The sequence below is a fragment of the Somniosus microcephalus genome, chromosome 20, assembly GCF_052327205.1.
Source record: "Somniosus microcephalus isolate GS21.2 chromosome 20, FLI_Smic_1.0, whole genome shotgun sequence".
Classification (NCBI taxonomy): domain Eukaryota; kingdom Metazoa; phylum Chordata; class Chondrichthyes; order Squaliformes; family Somniosidae; genus Somniosus; species Somniosus microcephalus.
Window position 1 is genome coordinate 33,648,053 of NC_141006.1, and position 20,036 is coordinate 33,668,088.

Genomic DNA, 20,036 nt, shown 5'->3' on the forward strand with positions numbered 1-20,036 from the left:
CCAGTACGGCGCACATTGCTGCATCCGCCAGGTGACCGAAGCACTGTTCAGAAGGAGAAGCCAATTCATCTCCTTCCCCATGGCCCTGGAGAGCCAGCATCAGCGCGCATTGGGATTTGCCAGACTCGGGGACTTCCCCTTGGTGCAGGGTGCCATTGACTGTATGCATGTGGCCTTGCAGGCCCCTCTGGAGCATGGCGAGCAGTATCGCAACAGGAAGGGCTACCATTCTCTGAATGTGCAGCTGGTCTGTGACCACAAGCAGCGCATCATGGCAGTCAATGCCAGCTTCCCAGGCAGCAGCCACGATGCCTTTATCCTGCGGCAGAGTACTGTGCATGACATGTTCCAGGCACAGCCTCCCCCAAGAGGATGGCTACTCGGGGACAAAGGCTATCCTTTGTGTACCTGGCTCATGACCCCGCTCCGCGCGCCCAGGACCGCTGCTGAAGGGGCCTACAACGAGAGCCATCAAACCACCCGCAACATCATCGAGCAAACTATTGGGGTCCTCAAGCAGCGGTTCCGCTGCCTTGATCGCTCCGGAGGAGCTCTCCAGTATTCGCCGGACCGGGTCTCCCAATTTGTGGTAGTTTGCTGCATGCTACACAACCTGGCTATCCGCAGGACTCAGGCACTGCCACCTGACGTTGGAGCAGCACCTCAGGAGGAGGAGCAGGAGGAGCAGGAGGAGGAGGAGGAGGAGGAGCAGGAGTACGTTCCCAGGAGGGAGCGACCAGGGCCAAGGGCCGCGCGACGCCACCTTATTACACGGTACTTCTAAGCCCCCTGTCAGGGAATGCCTTGGGGCCATGAGGGAAGATGAATGCAGCCGCTCCGCAAGCCCTCAGCCGGCGAAGCCAACAAACACTAAGAAGAACAACCATGGAGACTGCATGAATAAAGATAACTATTTATTACACAAAAATGAAAACCCCTTCCCACATGAATCCCCAAAAACAATCATCGGGCCCCACAAAAAGCCCAACAAACGACTCACTCCCACAAACTGGGGAGGAGTCACTCCACATTTGAACAACCCAGGCCTCAACCTCGGCCTAGCGCAAAAAATAAGCCCATGAACCAAACAACCATGGGCAAAAGAAAGATGGCCACCGCCATATAAAATGAAAGCTGGCCACACCCTCTACTGAGTGGCCCGCGAGGGCGAGACCTTGCCCAGCCTTTTGCCTCCCCTGCCCGGCCTGCTGCTCCTTCGCAAGCTCTGCCCAGTGGCTGCTGCGAGGCTGGGGGAAGGCGCCTGAGGCTCAGATGTCCTTCCGCCACATGCCGCTGGGGGGCGGCCTACACGGCCTTTGGGCCTCGAGGGGCCGTCTGCTGAGTGGCGCACCTGAGCCTGGCCAACATCAGCTCCAGCCGCTTGCCCTTGACGCCCCAGTGGGGGAATGGCGGCGACGGATGGCGCAATGTGGGCCAGCTGGCGTCTGGGATGCGCTGGCTGGTGCTGTGGCGCGCTGGCACTCGGCCGGGCCCGCACTACAGGATCCGCAACAATCAGCCGAGGGGCGGCTCGCTGGGATGCTCCAGCGCGGCGGCTGCCCTGGCGATGCCTGCCTGAGACAGCGCGTGTGGCAGCAGTGAGTGCCCCTGTTGTCCTGGTGTGCGCCCGCATCACACCCACCAGGGTCTTGACGACATCAGCCAGCATGCGGCCACTCGCGGAAGTTGATGCCCCGAACTCGCGCACACTGGTCACCAGCGACTCGATGGCCTCAAGCATGCGCCCCACCACGCTCATGAGCTCCGTGTGGCGCCGGTCCGAATCCTCGGCCATCTTATCCAGCTTCCGCGCCTCCTCCGAGGTGAAGGTGTCCGGACTGGATTCGCGACTCTCCCGCTGGGGAGGAGGGGACCGAAGTAGGGGAACCTTGCCACGTTGGTGGTGGCGAGTGTGCCGATCAACAGCACTCCCCTCTGATCCTTCCCCCCTTTGGGGGGAAGGCCGCGGGCCACGCGCACGGCTCCTGGGTGGCTGGACGCCACTGGTCCCAGAAGCTGCATTCCCCTGCGACAGCTCGTCCAGGCACTCGTCCAGTGAGGACGTGTCAAGCATTTCGTCCTCTCCTGCGGGACCTGAGTGTTCCCCCGATGGTCCAGCTTGCTGTTGCTCCTCCTCCTCCTCCTCCTCCTCCTGCTCGGAGGGGCTGTCACTGGCAGCTTCAGGGTCCTGGTCGTCACCAGCTGAAAGCAGGAATGCACAAGAGTAGCTTCAGAGTGAGGAGACGGCGTCAGCGAGGGAGTTAGGACTGATGGCATTCAGCGCATTGGTGGGACAGTGGCAAAGGAGGTAGCTCGGATGTGCAAGTGCGACGCGAGAGGGCCAAAAGGCGAGGTCCTTACCATTGCCGGGCAGTGGAGGCTCGGCTACTCCGCACGCTGTGGGGACGATCAGCCGGGCTCCCATGAGCACACACACGCGCTCCTCCAGCCGAGTGAGCTTCTGCAGCTTGGCGCGTCCTCCCCTGGCCCTGGCACGGGCCTGGCGATTATAGGCAACTTTAGCCTGCAAGAGAAAGGACGGGCTGTAAGTGCGCAGTGTAGCCCTGATGTAGTGTGCACTGCCTCCCATGGTGGAATAGCTTGGCCAGAGTGTAGCCCTGATGTCCTGTGCACTGCCCCCCATGGTGGAATAGCTTGGCCAGAGTGTAGCCCTGATGTCCTGTGCACTGCCTCCCATGGTGGAATAGCTTGGCCAGAGTGTAGCCCTGATGTCCTGTGCACTGCCTCCCATGGTGGAATAGCTTGGCCAGAGTGTAGCCTGATGTCCTGTGCACTGCCTCCCATGGTGGAATAGCTTGGCCAGAGTGTAGCCCTGAAGTCCTGTGCACTGCCTCCCATGGTGGAATAGCTTGGCCAGAGTGTAGCCCTGATGTCCTGTGCACTGCCTCCCATGGTGGAATAGCTTGGCCAGAGTGTAGCCCTGATGTCCTGTGCACTGCCTCCCATGGTGGAATAGCTTGGCCAGAGTGTAGAGTGCAGAATGGCCAATTGATGCTCATGCCTGTCCCAATGCTGCTGGCTGAGGGCTGGCCATTAGGACTTTGAGCTCCCTTTGCCCATCATGTCAGGTGTACATGCAAGAATGAGGAGGAGACTGGAAAGGGTACTCACCCTGACCATCCTGGTCAGGTCGTTGTATTTTTTACGACATTGTTTGTGGGTCCTGGGGGCATCGCCGGTGAACGTCACCCTGTGGGCGATCTGCTTCCAGGCTCTGGTGTAATCGTGGTGGGTCGGATTCCTCCCACTCTCTGGGAACAAGATCCTGCGCCTCTGCTCCAGAGCTGTGACCATTATTTCCAGATCACCCTCTGACAAGCGCAGGGCACACTCACGGGCCTTCTCTGGCGTTGCCATGACTCCCTGGGGCTGAGCAGCAGTGTTGAGGCCTCTTTGCAAGGCTGCAGTGTGCAGGGCGTGGCAGCAGACCAATTCATCCCTTCCCCCTTTAAGAGCTGGTCGGCGCCACGGGGTCTGCTGTCAATCAAAAAATGACCGCACCTGCGCCCCGCCTGGGCGCTATCCCTCTGGACCGCCGGCTTAGCGCCTAAAGATAGTAGTGGAACGCCTCTTTTAGCGCTCCAACAACCTCTTAGGGCGAAGCCACTGAATTTCCGGCAACGGGGCGCAACTGACGGGCGGGCGCTAACTTCGGGCGGGTGCTAAGGTTAGCGCCCCAAAATTCTAGGCCATTGTCTTTGAAATCCAATGGGGGTTCTGCCAGACTCCCACCTTATTTTGTGCAGTAAAGTGGCAGAACCCTCTAGGGAGATGGTGGAGACTGGCTCTCTCGAAGGTTCCTCACGGCTTTGAATGGGCTGGAATTTCTGCTCGCTCCCTACTGGGGAAATGATGATCAGAGGGTGGAACCAGGGGCAGGACCTCCTAGGCCAGGATTTCTGGGGACCTGGGGATTATTTGGGATCCAGCATTCCTGTGATAAGCCGAGTTAATGGAAATGTACCGGCCACCACAAGGGCATATGAGAACCCTAAGCAAGCAGCCTGGATGCCCCCTCCCCCCAACTCTGTCCAAAGAATCTCAAGGCTTTTTAATTTTTTTAAAAATTGGGCGGATTGGCTCTCTTGCTGATGAGGCAGATTGGAACATTGGTGGAGTTGGGGGGTGGTGGGGTCCTGGACAACTCCCCATGGCAGACGGGGACTAGATTTTCTGGCAGTCATGGCAGGCAAGTGCCAGAGATGCATCTGAGCCAACAGTTGTGCCCACCTGACCCATTCTAATACAGTGTCCTGCCGCTAACATCTCAAACTCCAGCGGGGTCAGAGCTGGAGGACACCATCAGGCGCGATCCTAGTGTAGCTGTCAGGATCATGGCCTAAGAAATTTTGGGACCCTTGTGGTCTGGGCCATGTCCCTACCCTCTGACTTTCTGTTTTAGTTCTCTCACTGTGGGGAAGACCTCCGCTTCTGCCATCTCTTCCCTCTCCTGGATGGTTTAGTGCAAGATGTGGAGTTTACCATTTGAGCACATCTGTTGATGTGAACCTGCATGTTATGATTCTGTGGCGTAGGGCATCTGTATATCAATGTGCTGAGTCTTCCACCTTTGATAACTGTGGTGTATGTAACCTGTTCCACCTTAAGAGAACTTAAGCCTGTTCCACCTTAAGTGATGTACTACTTTCTCTGGCTGCTGTATACGTAATACCGGTGGTGACCACCGGTATATAAGTACTGTGTAGTGATATTGTATTTAGTATAGTCCAGACCTCCAACTAGTAAAGACCTGTTGAAACTTTATTCTTGTAGTCTGTGTCAGTAATTAATCTTAATACAACTGGAACACACAGGCCTAGAAAGTGGGTTTTGGCGCAGCAACGGCTTTAGCGCCGGAAGTTAGTGCCGGAGCTAAGTTGCGCTGGTCGGGCCAAAAATTCACTACTTCTGCGCCCAAACGGCTGCCGGCGCTGCTGAAAGCTGTTAGCGCCTGAAAACTGGCGCTATGCGCTGAATTTCGGCGCTATTCCGGCGCTGCGGCAGGTTCGGGAAGTGCAGGCCTCCTCCTTCCCTTAAGGAGGACCTGCCTGCACCCGGCCGCGGCCCGCGATAATCTTATTAAAAATGAGCCCGGCACCTCGGACAAGTGCCGGGCTTGCTTCTGTTCCGGGGGGGGGGGGGGGGGGGAAGTCCGGGGAGGGAGCTGCGGCCAGGCGGGCGGCGGGAAAGCGGCCGGCCGCCGCGGGGCCTTTAATGCGCCGGCGCAAACTTGTGCAAGGCACCTCTGCCAGAACGTTGCTTGCGGCTGCCACGGGCGAGGCGGCCGCAAGTCAATTTCCCAGTTCGGGCGGGTTACCATGGCAACCGGGACGCTGCGCACACCGATGACGTCATCGGTGCCGGCGCAGCGCTACCGGTCTACCGCGGCGGAAGGGCCCCAGGCAATTTAGGCGCCGGCGCCAATTGCAGCGCTAGGCCCTCTAGCGCCGCAAAATCGGCGCTAAGGGCACTGAATTTCTAGGCCACAGACTTAACAGTGGCGACGAGTCCGATTCTTACCCTGCCGCAGTTTTTATCCACGGCGGCTTCGTCCACAGAACGAGCGTCGAAGAGAGGCATCCACCCTCATCACCCTGCTGGAAGACACGTCGCGCGGCAGGCATCGAGAACCCGGAGTGCAGAAGACATCCTGAACTCGAAGCCTCCATCAGCGGCAGTCAGCTATCTTCTTTCTACCTCGGTGGTGGGTAAGCCGGTCAGCGACGCGAGCAGGAAGTCGGCCGCGTTGGCTGTACAGACGGGGGGGAGGAAGACGGAGGAATAAGGGCGGTGAGATCGATCGCGACCGGAGATAAGGGCCGGGCCGCATTCGGGCCGAAAGGCGCAGCGCGGGGACATCGATCGCGGCTGGTGATAAGGGCCAGGCCGCTTTCGGGCCAAAAAGGTGCAACGTCTGGGGCGACTGAAGGCACAAGAGCCGCGGTGAAGGTGAACGCAGCCGGTGCTAATAACCGGGCTGCAAGAAGGGCTGCGAGGCGCGACATCGGGGAAGTGCGAATGCCCGAGGGAGCCGCGGTGAAGCGGAGACAGCGTCGGGGGAGTTACTAACCGCTGGGAAAGGGGAGCAGCAGCGGCACGCCAAACGCCATTGCAACCAGTGGGTGAAGACCGCCAAGCGCGGGAAAACCACCATTTTGTAGGCGGAGGACGAAGACAAGAGCGGGAAGCCGCCATCTTGGGATAAAATAAAAATAAATAAATAAATAAATTGCAACGATGCCTAGACATGGGAACATTAATACCTTTGATAGCGACATCGAAGATTGGGCCATGTATGTAGAACGCATACAAAATTATTGTAAAGCAAATAAAATCCCAGATGCAGAGAAAACACTAACTTTATTAAACTTAATGGGTGCGAAGACATACGGGCAATTGAAACACCTTTTATCACCAGATGAACCGGCGGATAAGACGTTCGAGGAGATTGTTACTGTCCTGAAAAATCATCTAAACCCCACGCCGCTGATGCTAGTGGAACGATTTAAATTTTACAGCAGAAGGCAGCTGAAGGATGAAAGCAATGCTGAATATTTAATGGAATTGCGTAAGCTAGCAAAGTACTGTCAGTTTGGAACGGGACTAACAGACGCGCTAAGAGATAAATTTGCGTGTGGATTATTAAAAGAAGATACACAAAAGCGACTGCTCGAGGAGAATGAGCTGACGCTTGAGAAAGCGGTCACTATGGCAGCAGCACACGAAGCCGCAGCGAGAGGCACGGCAGTAATGCAGCTACGGTCACCGGAACTCAGTACAAATAAATTGGGTTTGAGTACTGTAAAATGTTATCGTTGTGGAAAGACAACACACGATCAGAACCAGTGTTGGTTTAAAAACCAAGAATGCAGAACGTGTGGCAGGCTTGGCCACATAGCTAAAGTATGCCGGTCAGGAAAGAAGACCAGCAACAAAAAGTCACCGCAAGGAAAATACATAAAGGTGCACAAGGTGACAAAGACCAGTTCGAACGAACAGAAGTCAGATTCAGACGCTAGCAGTAATGAACTGGGTAGCTTAAGAGTACACAACGTTGGTAAGGATGCAGATCTCCAGACAATTTGGGTCACACTTCAGATAGCAGGAGTCCAAGTAAAGATGGAATTGGACACTGGATCGGCATTGACGGTCATGAATAAGAAAGATTACAAAAGGTTATTCCAACATATTCCCCTACGGGATACGGAGATTATATTGAAAACATACACGGGGCAAAGAGTGTACCCCATCGGAAAGATAGAGGTAAAAGTGGTCCACAAGGGCGAAGAAAGCCAAGTAATGGACTTATATGTGCTACCTGAAGGAGGTCCACCACTACTGGTACGGGAGTGGATTAGGAAAATGAATATGGACTGGCACTCCTTAAAAGCACTAACGGTAGATTCCGGGGAAACAGATTTCAAACCTAAACGATTGTCCAAAATATTGGATGATGCTAAAGAGGTGTTCCAGCAAGGACTGGGAACACTGAAAGGAATTACGGCAAACATCAAGATTGATGAACATGCTCAACCAAAATTTTTCAAAGCCAGACCGGTACCCTATGCAATACGACCTACTGTAGAAGCGGAACTGGAAGCGCTAGAACGTTCAGGTGTACTGTCTAAGGTAGATTGGAGTGAGTGGGCTACGCCCATTGTTCCCGTTATGAAACGTCCTTCGAGCAACAAGCCAGGAGAACCAGGGAAGGTTCGCATCTGTGGAGATTTCAAGATCACCGTTAATCCGGTGCTTCACACGGTGCAGTATCCGCTTCCGCGGATTGAGGATATTTTTGCTTCATTGTCTGGCGGGAAACACTTCACCAAGATACACCTGGCGCAGGCGTACTTGCAGATGGAGCTTGAAGAAGAGTCACGCCAGTACCTCACGATCAACACGCATAGAGGTTTGTACCGGTATAATAGGCTGGTTTTTGGAGTGGCATCGGCTCCGGCAATTTGGCAGAGGGCCATGGAGCAGGTATTACAGGGAATTCCAGGCACACAATGTTACCTGGACGATATTCTGATTACAGGTGATGGTGATGAAGAACACCTCGCAAACTTGGAACTGGTGCTCAACAGACTGAAAGAGTATGGACTTAGAGTTAATCGGCAGAAATGTGAGTTCTTTCAGAAGCGGATCTCGTACTTCATAAGTCTCCTGACAAGATAGAGGCAGTTGTAAAGGCTCTCGCTCCGGATAATGTCTCTCAGTTGAGGTCGTTTCTGGGATTGATTAACTATTACCATAAGTTTCTACCGAATCTATCCACGGTACTGCACCCGCTGAATGCTCTTTTACAGAAGGGGGTACCATGGGAATGGAGCGAAAACTGTAAGAAGGCATTTCGCAAAAGCAAAGAATTGATCACCTCAGAGGAAGTGTTGGCTCACTTCAACCCGACACTGCCTATTCGGTTGGCTTGTGATGCTTCTCCATATGGTATTGGGGCAGTACTCTCACACAAGTTGCCAAATGGCACGGAAAGGCCAGTCGCGTTTGCATCCAGATCATTGACCTCCGCTGAGCGCAACTATGTGCAGATCGATAGGGAGGCTCTCAGCCTGGTATGGGGAGTGAAGAAGTTTAATCATTACCTGCAGGGCCAAAAATTCACACTTCTGACAGACCATCAGCCGTTGGTATCCATTTTTAACCCTAAGAAGGGTGTTTCGGTGATGACAGCACAGCGACTCCAGAGATGGTCCCTTTTCCTAGGGGCACATCAATATCAAATAGAATTCAAAGGTACAAAGCAGCATGGCAATGCTGATGGGCTGTCGCGCCTGCCGCTACCTGAAGCAGAAGAGACAACGAAAGTTGACCCTGTTGAGTTATTTCATTCGACCATCATCGAGTGTTTACCAGTCACCAATGCAAGTATTGAAAGAGAAACCAGGAACGACCCGACACTGTCCCGAGTTTACGAGGTGACAGTGAAGGGATGGCCAACACATGGTGATCCTCTGTTACCGGCATTCTCGGCAAGGCGAGACCAGCTGTCCGTCTGCCATGGTACTTTGATGTACGGGACAAGAGTGATTATTCCTCCCAAGTTACGGGAAAGAGTTCTAAAGGAACTGCATGAAGGTCATCTGGGGGGAGTTAAGATGAAAAGTCTTGCTAGGGCTTATGTATGGTGGCCGGGCATTGACCAACAGATAGAGGAGTTGACAAAAAGCTGCGCTGGGTGCCAAAAAGTGCAAAATGCACCTCCGATCGCACCGCTACACCCATGGGAATGGCCTTCAGCCCCATGGCAACGCGTACATATTGACTTTGCTGGTCCATTCATGGACTCCATGTTCCTAATTGCGGTGGACGCACATTCCAAATGGCCAGAAGTGATCAAGATGAATACCACTACTTCAGAAAAGACAATTGCGGTGTTAAGAACAATATTCGCAAGGAACGGATTGCCAGAACAGATATGTTCGGACAACGGACCACAGTCGTGTCGGAAGAATTCCAAAAATTCTTAAAGAAGAATGGGGTGAAACATTATACCTCTGCCCCATATCATCCGGCGACAAACGGGTTGGCCGAGAGATTTGTCCAAACATTCAAAAAGGCAATAAAGGCCATGAACGATGATCAGATTCTGTTACAACACAAGGTGGACAATTTCCTAATGGCATATCGAAACGCCGCTCATGCAGTGACTAACCAAAGTCCTGCCATGATGTTTTATAACAGGAGGTTGCGGTCCAGGTTGGACTTGTTAAAACCAAATGTGCGGAGGGAAGTGGAAAACAAACAGTTCCGGCATATTAATAACAAGGCCACTCGAAGTTTCGACGTAGGACAACCAGTGTTGGCAAGGGGCTATGGAAACGAAAAATGGCAGTCCGGAACAATTCGGGCCAGACAAGGACCTCTGATGTACACAATAGATATTGGTAACAATGTGATAAGGCGTCATGCGGATCAACTGGTAGAATCAAGAGCAAGGGTTGAACCCATGTTTGCGACAGAGACAACTGTGGAAGACGTTAATGAACCTGAAGCATCTACCTCGGCAGGGACTGTACCTGATGATGACGTCCAATACATAGGAAACCAACAAGAAGAGTCACCTCAGCAACAAGAATCAGAGACCACTGAAAGGCGTTATCCAAACCGAATCAGAAGGCCTCCTGAGAGACTGAACCTTTGAACTGTTTATACCTGAAGTTATATATGTATATATGTTATTATGTTATGTTAAATGGGGATATGACTGTTAAGCTAAAAAGGGAGGATTGTGGTGTATGTAACCTGTTCCACCTTAAGAGAACTTAAGCCTGTTCCACCTTAAGTGATGTACTACTTTCTCTGGCTGCTGTATACGTAATACCGGTGGTGACCACCGGTATATAAGTACTGTGTAGTGATATTGTATTTAGTATAGTCCAGACCTCCAACTAGTAAAGACCTGTTGAAACTTTATTCTTGTAGTCTGTGTCAGTAATTAATCTTAATACAACTGGAACACACAGACTTAACAATAACTACTCAACAATCCAACATTTTAAGAAGGTTGTTAAAAAGGGTGAGATTTACAGAGCTGGAAGATTATTGAGGAGCGCAGGAACTGTGTCATGAATCATAGAAGGTAACAGACAGCAATCGATGATATGATTCATAGATGAAACAGTCATTAAGGGAACTCTTGATCTGTAATGCAGATAATACAGATAAGAGCTAATACAATAAATAATCACTTACTCACACAGAGATAATGATCAGCAAATGTAACCTCAATAAGTTAAATTAGTTATTGTTCTGAAACCCTTAATTACTGCACCATCATGGAACGTTCCACCTCTGTCGACCCCACGATATATTACAGGAGAACCTTGTTGTTACAAGTTACATTATTACAAATCTCTAATAACAATTATTTTTTCTGTAAAAACCTGCCAGAGCAGCTGAAATCTCAGAAGATGCACGCCCTGATATGAAGTTTGCTTTACCTGCACTTGTGAGTTGGTAGCAGAGTTTAAAAGTTAACAGCACTGTATTGTGTTCAATCTGATAACTGAGTATTTCAACATGAAATAGTCCTAAGTAATTTAAATGAGGCATAGTTATCTGTGATAAAAACAAAAAATGCTGGAAATACTCAGCAGGTCAGGCAGCATCTGTGGAGAGAGAAACAGAGTTAACGTTTCAGGTCGATAACCCTTCTTCATCGACCTGAAACGTTAACTCTGTTTCTCTCTTCACAGATGCTGCCTGACCTGCTGAGTATTTCCAGCATTTTCTGTTTTTATTTCAGATTTCCAGCATTCACAGTATTTTGCTTTTGGAATAGTTATCTGTGATATTGTCTCACTTGTTCCAAGAATTGTTGCTAGTGGGGGAATTCATATAAAATCATAGTTACAAAGTGCAGACCTACATGTCTAATCTTAAATTATGAGGAATAGAAGTTTTTGACCCAGAGAATAACTGGGAGAGAATCCATCTGGCTCATAAAAACATGTTTTCTCCCTGCAGGGAACTCTATCCACTTGCCTGCAGTGTTCCCATAATTTTTTAGCCTCTCTTATCAAAACGGTCAATTTAGAACACGTGTGTAATTGTTCTTTTCATCGCAGATATTCTTGAGATTTATCAACAAATTATTATCAAAATGACCCATCCCATAGATTGTTCTCTCGCAGTCGGTTATGATACAGATTATTTTTCTCATATTAGGAAGTCTTGAACCCTGTTTAGCTTGCTTGCAATATTTATTATTTTATCTCTTCTTTATGGCATCCCCTTGCCGTGTACCAATGTTCTGCAAGCAAGCAACCAGCCAATAGAATCGTGCAGCACAGAAGGAGGCCATTCGGCCCATCGTGCCTCTGCTGGCTCTTTGAAACAGCGATCTAATTATTCCCACTCCCCTGCTCTTCCTCCATAGCCGTGCACATTGTTCCTGTTCAAGTATTTATCCAATTCCCTTTTGGAAGTTACTACGGAATCAGCTTCCACTGCCCTTTCAGGCAGTGCATTCCAGATCAGAACAACTCGTTGCGTAAAGAAATTTCTCCTCATCCTACCTCTGGTTTTTCTGCCAATTACCTTAAATCTGTGTCCTCTTGTTACCAACCCTCCTGCCAGTGGAAACTGTAATGTATGTACCTTTCAGGGAGAGAACTACTTTTTACAGCTCCTGTATACTGTAGTACCGGCAGTGACCATACCTGTATATAAACCCTGAGTAGTGATCTGTACAGTTAGTTCTAGAGTAATCCTCATTCAGTAAACACCTGTTGTACCGTGTCTCCTGCAGTCTGTATCTTATTATACACAGACACAACATTGGCGACGAGCAGATTCGAACCTACCTGCAACTCTGCATCACCTCCCAGGGATTCGCTCCTGGAGAACAGTGGAAGGAGGTCGAGTCCAGAAGCACGGGCATTGACCACGGGCAACTGCCCAGTCATCCAGCGGAGATTTGAGCATCGCAGGGGAGGCTGTCGAGAGCCAGGCTTGGCTTTCCAGTCGCGGTGGTCCAGCGAAACGGGCTGGCAACAGGTACTGCGCTGACCCTTCCCGGACAGCGGCGGCTAGAGCCGACCGAGCGGCACAGAAAAAGGCCGAGAAGTGTCGACGGAGAGAGAGAGGGCAGAGCTCACAGGGTGCAGCCGGAGTTCAGGACCGAGCGATGTCAACGGGGAGAGAGACGAGAGAGAGCAGAGCGCAGCCGGTGTTCAAGGGCCAAGCAGCGTCAACGGGGGAGAGAGACGAGAGAGAGCAGAGCGCAGCCGGTGTTCAAGGGCCGAGCAGCGTCAACGGGGGAGAGAGGCGCGCAGGAAAACGCGAGGCGCTGCCATTGCCACGAGGACCGCAGAGAGCGGCATTGGCAGCAGCGCAGGGGGCAGCGCACAAAACTCACAGGGCGTTGCCATTTGCCACGAGGACCGTCGAGAGCGGCGTTGGCAGCAGCGCGGGAGACGCCATTTTAAGTCGCAGCGGGGAAGAAAGGAAAGCGCGGGAGACGTCATTTTAAGCCGCAGCGGGGAAGAAAGGAAAGCGCGGGAGATGCCATTTTAAGCCAGTCTAACCACACCCAAAAATGCCGAAGAGTGGCAGTATCACAGCGTTCGACAATGAAGTCGAAGATTGGACGACATATGTCGAACGCATAGAAGTATACTGCAAGGCGAATGAACTGCCAGATGACAAGAAAGCACTGGCATTGTTGAATTCAATGGGTGCAAAAACGTATGGCTTACTACGAAACCTAGTAACCCCAGAGAAGCCAGTAGAAAAGGATTTTGAAAACATAGTGTCAATCCTACAGAACCACTTAAACCCCACACCGCTGCTGATAGCAGAAAGATTTAAGTTTCACAAAAGGAACCAACATAAAGATGAAAGTAATGCTGAGCATTTAACGGAACTGCGCAAGCTATCGAAACACTGCCAGTTTGGAACGGGACTAGCAGATACTTTAAGGGACAAGTTTGTGTGTGGGCTTCAAAGTGAAGGAACCCAGAAACGGCTTCTATCAGAAAAGGATCTTATGCTGGACAAGGCTTTCAGCATTGCAGTATCACATGAAGCAGCAGCACGGGGCGCTGCAGAGATACAATGGAGACCGCAAGAATATGGCACAAATGAAATGTCATACGGAACAGTGAAGTGCTATTGCTGCGGCAGAACAACACACGACCATAATGATTGCTGGCTCAAGGACAAAGTGTGCAGACAGTGTGGAAAAGTAGGACACATAGCAAGAGGCTGCAGGTCGGGAAAGAAAACCAGCAGCAAGAAATCTCCACAGGAGAAGTACAAGAAGGTACATAAGGTGACGGAGAGTAGTTCAGATGAACAGAAGAGTGATACAGACTCCGGAAGCAAGGAGCTGGGTTGTCTGAAACTACATAATGTGATCAAAACGGAGGATCACCAAACTATCTGGGTCACGCTCAAGATAGCAGGAGTCCAAGTGAAAATGGAATTGGACACAGGATCAGCCCTAACAGTCATAAACCGAAAGGACTACAAGCGGCTATTCTCACATATACCCTTGAGAGATACAAAGATTGTCTTGAAGACGTACACAGGGCAAAAAGTCTACCCCAAAGGAAAAATAAGGGTGAACGTTATATATAACGGCAAGGAAACACCAAAAATGGACCTATATGTATTGCTAGATGGAGGACCACCACTACTAGGACGTGAATGGATCCGGAAGATACAGCTAGATTGGCATTCCATACAAGCACTGACTGTAGATGCCAAAAAGGATGATGACGTCACACCTGGACAACTGTCAAAAATGCTAACTGACGCACAAGAAGTGTTCCAGCAGGGACTCGGAACACTAAAAGGCATAACAGCGACGATCAAAATAGAGGAAAATGCAAACCCAAAGTTTTTAAAGGCCAGACCGGTACCTTATGCGATCCGCCCAGCCGTTGAAGCAGAGCTGGAAGGTTTGGAACGTTCAGGAGTACTGTCCAAAGTGGACTGGAGCGAGTGGGCTACACCCATCATTCCTGTAATGAAGAGGTCGTTGAATAATATGCCTGGGGAACCAAAGAAGGTTCGCATCTGTGGGGACTTTAAGGTGACAGTGAACCCAGTCCTTCACACTGTACAATATCCGCTTCTGCGGATTGAAGATATTTTCGCCTCGCTATCTGGAGGGAAACGCTTCACTAAGATTGATCTGGCCCAGGCATACCTGCAAATGGAGGTAGAAGAAGCCTCGAAACTGTACCTCACGATCAACACTCATAAAGGTCTCTACCAATACAATCGGCTGGTGTTCGGGGTAGCATCAGCTCCGGCTATTTGGCAAAGAGCAATGGAACAAGTCCTGCAAGGGACACCAAATTTTGGAAACACCTAAAAATGAGCAACCCCCACTGCTATCATTACGAAGCCTTGAAATGCCAAGAGAGGACCATAAAGAAGAATACCCTCAGTCAACTAGTCCGGGGACTCAGTGAAGCAACCACTAACACTACTAACAATAACCAGCCCCAGGACAGTGACATTGTAGCACAGAGAATTCGACCCAACACAATTGTCACTAAGCAAAAGGAAAAATACCTGTCATATTGGACAAAAACCCAAAACAAACTCAATTGCTACTTGGCCCTAAACAGACAATACAACATGGCTGAATACCTGACCATGGTAAAGGATAGCAAACTGAGAAAAACCTTGACAAGGTACAGACTTAGTGAACATAGCCTGGCGATCGAAAAAGGCAGACGCAGACAGACCCGGCTGCCAAGAGAGGACAGGATATGCTCTCACTGCAGTCAGGGAGTGGTGGAGACAGAGATGTACTTCCTCACAGCTTGTGGAAAATATCAGGGCATCAGGGAGAATTTCTACCAAAAATTCTCACAAATATGCCCTGAATTCAGAAATTTGAATGACGACCAAAAACTCCCATACCTACTAGGGGAACAGAGAAACTGTGTAACCTTAGCGGCACACTATGTTACAGCTTGCCATAAACAGAGGGACAACCAGTAAACCTAAGAAAAGAGTATATACAAATTATACGAATGCATATTTATACACTCAGGGATATATCTGTTTATACACTGTATGAATAGATCTGCGTTTATGTGTTCAACCATAAATGTTTTTCGATGCTTTGGCAACATAAGATGTACCTTATCATGCCAATAAAGCGATTTGAATTGAATTGAATTGAAATTGATTCCAGGGACCCAGTGTTATTTGGACGACATCCTGGTCACGGGCGAAAATGACAGTGATCACCTCGCCAACCTGGAGCAGGTGCTCACTAGATTGAAGGAATATGGGCTCCGAGCTAATCGCCCCAAATGCGAGTTTTTCCAGAAGCAGATCTTGTATTGTGGCCACGTTATTGATAAAGAGGGGTTACATAAGTCCCCATAAAAGATTGAGGCAGTAGTCAAGGCTCCAGCACCGGAAAATGTGTCACAACTGAGGTCGTTCCTCGGACTGGTGAACTACTACCATAAGTTTTTGCCGAATTTGTCTACCGTACTACACCCACTGAACACCCTACTGCAAACAGGGGTACCATGGAAGTGGAGTGACGAATGTAAACGAGCTTTCCAGAAGAGCACAGCATTGATCACATCAAAAGAGGTGTTGGCTCATTTCAACCCAGCACTACCAATTCGGTTGGCGTGTGGTGCATCACCCTATGGCATTGGAGCGGTGCTGTCGCACAAATTCCCGGATGGCTCGGAGAGGCCAGTCGCCTTTGCGTCTCGGTCACTAACCTCAGCCGAGTGTAACTACGCCCAGATTGACAGGGAGGCCCTCAGCCTAATGTGGGGAGTGAAAAAGTTCAATCACTATCTGCACGGGCAGAAGTTCACCTTGCTGACTGACCACCAACCACTTGTCTCCATCTTTAATCCAAAGAAGGGCGTTCCGGTGATGACTGCACAACGGCTACAAAGATGGTCCCTTTTTCTAGGGGCGCACCAATATGAAATTGAGTATAAGGGCACGAAACAGCATGGAAACGCTGATGGGCTATCACGCCTGCCACTGCCTACTGCAGAGGAAGAACCAGCAGTGGATCCTGTCGAAATATTTCATTCGACTATAATTGAATGCTTGCCAGTAACTAACACTGGTATAGAGAAGGAGACCCAAAATGACCCGACACTGTCTCGGTTATATGATTTGACGGTGAAGGGATGGCCAGCACATGGCGACTCACTGTTGCTAGCATTCTCATCCAGAAGAGAACAGCTGTCAGTATGCCAGGGGACCTTGAAGTGTGGATCCCGAGTGGTAATTCCACCGAAGTTAAGGGAAAGAGTGCTCAATGAGCTTCACGAAGGTCATCTGGGAGGGGTGAAAATGAAAAGCCTTGCTAGGGCTTATGTGTGGTGGCCGGGGATCGATCAGCAAATCGAGGACCTGACAAAGAGCTGCTCAGGATGCCAGAAGGTCCAAAATGCACCACCACATGCCCCTCTACAACCATGGGAGTGGCCCTCATCTCCATGGCAACGGGTGCATATTGATTTTGCTGGTCCATTCATGGACTCAATGTTTTTAATAGCCGTGGATGCGCACTCGAAATGGCCTGAGGTGATCAAAATGTCCTCCACCACCACGGAGAAAACTATTGCAGTCCTACGGACCATTTTTGCCAGGAACGGCTTGCCAGAGCAGATTTGCTCTGATAACGGACCACAGTTTGTGTCCGAAGAGTTTAGAAGATTTATGAAAAGGAATGGGGTAAGGCATTACACATCCGCCCCGTACCATCCAGCCACAAATGGATTGGCTGAGAGGTTCGTACAAACTTTAAAAAATGCAGTAAAGGCCATGTGCGATGACGACATTCCACTGCAGCATAAGGTGGACAATTTCCTGTTAGCCTACAGAAATGCAACACATGCAGTCACCAACCAGGCCCCGGCCATGATGTTCTTTAACCGAAGGTTGAGATCTCGTCTGGATTTGCTCAGACCAAATGTACGAAGAGATGTTGAGAGTAAGCAATTCCAGCACATCAATGAGAAGCCGACAAGGAGCTTCAATGTCGGACAACCAGTCTTGGCCCGCGACTACCGAACAGAGAAATGGCAACCAGGAACGATATGCACACGGCAGGGGCCACTAATGTACACAGTGGATGTTGGGGAGAACATTGTGAGACGCCATGCTGACCAGATCCTAGAGTCACAGGAACGAGTCAACCCCATGTCTCGGCCATACGTACCTGGTGAGGAACCCGACGTACAGGTCGCATCTACCTCAGAAACAATAGCATTGGAAGCTGATGAATCAACTGACGACAGGGTGCTAGAATCGCCTCCGCACCAAGAGCGAGACACTCAGGAAAGGCGTTAACCAGGAAGAATCAGGAAACCTCCCCAAAGACTGAATTTATAAATAGACTATTTTTAGCTAATGTTGCATGTTAAAAGTGTTAATTGTAATTAGTTTGATACTTAATTGTTAAATGAGTGTTATGGTACTGTTAATCTAAAAGGGGAGGAATTGTAATGTATGTATCTTTAAGGGAGAGAACGACTTTTTACAGCTCCTGTATACTGTAGTGCCGGCAGTGACCACACCTGTATATAAACCCTGAGTAGTGATCTGTACAATTAGTTCTAGAGTAACCCTCATTCAGTAAACACCTGTTGTACCGTTTCTCCTGCAGTCTGTGTCTTATTATACACCGACTCAACAGAAACAGTTTCTCCCTATCTACTTATCAAAACCCCATATAATTTTGAACACCTCTATTAAATCTCCCCTTAACCTTCTCTGCTCTAAGGAGAACAATTCCAGCATCTCCAGTCTCTCCACATAACTGAAGTCCCTCATCCTTGGTATCATTCTAATAAATCCTCTCCAATAGCTCTCTGTAATTAGCTGCTAAGAGGTGTTTCAGAATAACATATCCTTTGATCTAAGCTCTTGCCCCATGAGGAAGCACCCACCTGTTGCTTACTTACTTCCATTAATTCACTTAATTCCCACATTACAAGTGATTCCACTTCAAAAAAGTACTTCATTGGCTGCAAAGCGCTTTGAGACATCCGATGGCCATGAAAGGCGCTATATAATTGCAAGTCTTTCTTTTTCTTTCCATTGACTAGTTTTGGGATCCTGGATGGTCATGAGAACACTATTCAGTGTTCACGATTCAGGATACCAGCAAACCAGGAAAAAAATCAGACAAGAATAGCAGAAAATGTCACCACTTTTCTTTTAAACAACGTTTTGTTCCACTCACGAGATTTCTTAAAGGGTGTTGTACTGGAAACTTTTACAAACCTGGTACGATGCAAATCACTTTACTAGACAACAATGACCCTGCTAAATTAAACTACTGAGGAGTTGGAATGTCACTTGGGGGTGAAATTCTTCCTGTATTTGCCAAGAGTTCTCCTGTTCTTTTTCCCTTGTATTTAACAAGCCTATTACAGCAATGCAAGAGTTCATAGCTTTTAAATGTAATGATTTCTGAGAATCACAGATTGTTAATTATAGCAACAAACAGTCAATTCTCATTTTCACTAAAAGGGAATTCCATCCCCTTTTATAGGACATTGTTAACCGCTTTCAAGGAATTGATTTCTGGTATTTCTTTTTACCAGCTCCATATTATCCCCTATTTCCATCACTACCTCAATCTGCCACTGCTACCTCACACCTACTGCTGCTACCTCACACCTACTGCTGCTACCTCACACCTACTGCTGCTACCTCACACCTGCTGCTGCTACCTCACACCTACTGCTGCTACCTCACACCTACTGCTGCTATCTCACACCTGCTGCTGCTACCTCACACCTGCTGCTGCTACCTCACACCTACTGCTGCTACCTCACACCTACTGCTGCTACCTCACACCTACTGCTGCTATCTCACACCTACTGCTGCTATCTCACACCTGCTGCTGCTATCTCACACCTGCTGCTGTTACCTCACACCTACTGCTGCTACCTCACACCTACTGCTGCTACCTCACACCTACTGCTGCTACCTCACACCTACTGCTGCTACCTTACACCTACTGCTGCTATCTCACACCTGCTGCTGCTACCTCACACCTACTGCTGCTACCTCACACCTACTGCTGCTACCTCACACCTGCTGCTGCTACCTCACACCTACTGCTGCTATCTCACACCTACTGCTGCTATCTCACACCTACTGCTGCTACCTCACACCTACTGCTGCTATCTCACACCTACTGCTGCTACCTCACACCTGCTGCTGCTACCTCACACCTGCTGCTGCTACCTTACACCTGCTGCTGCTACCTCACACCTACTGCTGCTATCTCACACCTACTGCTGCTACCTCACACCTACTGCTGCTACCTCACACCTACTGCTGCTATCTCACACCTACTGCTGCTACCTCACACCTACTGCTGCTACCTCACACCTGCTGCTGTTACCTCACCTGCTGCTGCTACCTCACACCTACTGCTGCTACCTCACACCTACTGCTGCTACCTCACACCTACTGCTGCTATCTCACACCTACTGCTGCTACCTCACACCTACTGCTGCTACCTCACA

The 20,036-nt window shown here is 49.8% G+C and overlaps 1 protein-coding gene across 4 annotated transcripts in view; it reads left to right on the forward strand.

Annotated features, from left to right (window-relative positions):
• LOC147103114 (angiopoietin-2-like) overlaps positions 1–20,036 on the forward strand; it is a 221,696-nt gene that overhangs the window by 31,510 nt on the left and 170,150 nt on the right. The window lies entirely within an intron of this gene.